Here is a 958-nt window from a genome sequence, read left to right as displayed (position 1 = left end):
TAATGCAAGATTACAAAAAGAAATATTGCATATGACTGTATCAAATATTTTCATTATATTTAATGGATGCAAAGTAAACGCCACTGACCTGTGTTGTCAAGTGACATACTTGCAGAAGCTTCATCAGTTACATTTTCACCTGTAAAGAGACGATAACACTTTCTCAAAATTGTAATATAAACTAAAGTGGAGTCCCCAGAGACCTATGGGCTCAACATGCACTGTTGGCGAGAGAGTCTGTCCTATGAGGGTTACTGGACTGAGGTTTTAATGTAATGTAATGGACTGAGGTTAATGAGGGTTTAATGTACTTAGATTATTCTAGACATAATACGAATGCAAAAATTTCCTTAGAACTGCGCATATTGCATGAAAAGAATTGATATCTTGCCTGGGGACTGTGACGCTGCTGTTCCAGATTTTGAAGGTTGTTTAACCTTTTCATACATGGCTGAGGAATAAAACAAATAATGTTGTACTTAACACACCTGTCTACAAGTCTTCCATCAGATATAACAAAGTCTACACGTACCAGAACATACTTCAGGCTTTCTGGAGAACTTACGGCCTGTAAAGGTGCGGAGTGAAACGTAAAACTTTCTGGCAGCACCTTAATTGCTATTCAGGCACTAGCCAGTTCTAAACACAGTGATTTCTTACATCGCTGCGGTGGGGTAGGAGGCCTTGGTGGCTCATAGCTCTCATCGGAGTCACTGCTTGTTCCGTTCCCAGCCAGGTCGTCATAATCAACTAGAAGCCTTGGCTGTCTTTTTCTTTTACCCCTGCCTAGTTCTTTCATGGGTTCACTTTCATCCGTGCTTTCGTAAAGAAATAGCTGCATTTTTCGTAGCGCATCTTCATAAGTCTCTGTAAGAAATGTTTTTTCTTTGAGTACAATGAATAGCTACTTCCTAAACTACACTTACAAGCCCAGCCTTTAACGATGCATGGCACACCT

General features: G+C 40.1%; 1 long non-coding RNA gene across 1 annotated transcript; it reads right to left on the bottom strand.

Moving 5' to 3' along the window:
- Positions 1-390: 390 nt before the first annotated feature.
- Positions 391-748, bottom strand: LOC119376273 (uncharacterized). Its single transcript, XR_005180538.1, has 3 exons — positions 661-748; positions 533-568; positions 391-451 (listed from the first exon to the last, which is right to left on the bottom strand). It is a non-coding gene; the product is annotated as an uncharacterized LOC119376273 (long non-coding RNA).
- Positions 749-958: the final 210 nt, after the last annotated feature.

This window comes from Rhipicephalus sanguineus, unplaced genomic scaffold, assembly GCF_013339695.2.
Source record: "Rhipicephalus sanguineus isolate Rsan-2018 unplaced genomic scaffold, BIME_Rsan_1.4 Seq1139, whole genome shotgun sequence".
NCBI lineage: Eukaryota > Metazoa > Arthropoda > Arachnida > Ixodida > Ixodidae > Rhipicephalus > Rhipicephalus sanguineus.
Note: the sequence above shows the minus strand (reverse complement) of the source record. Positions and strands in the feature narration are given on the sequence as shown.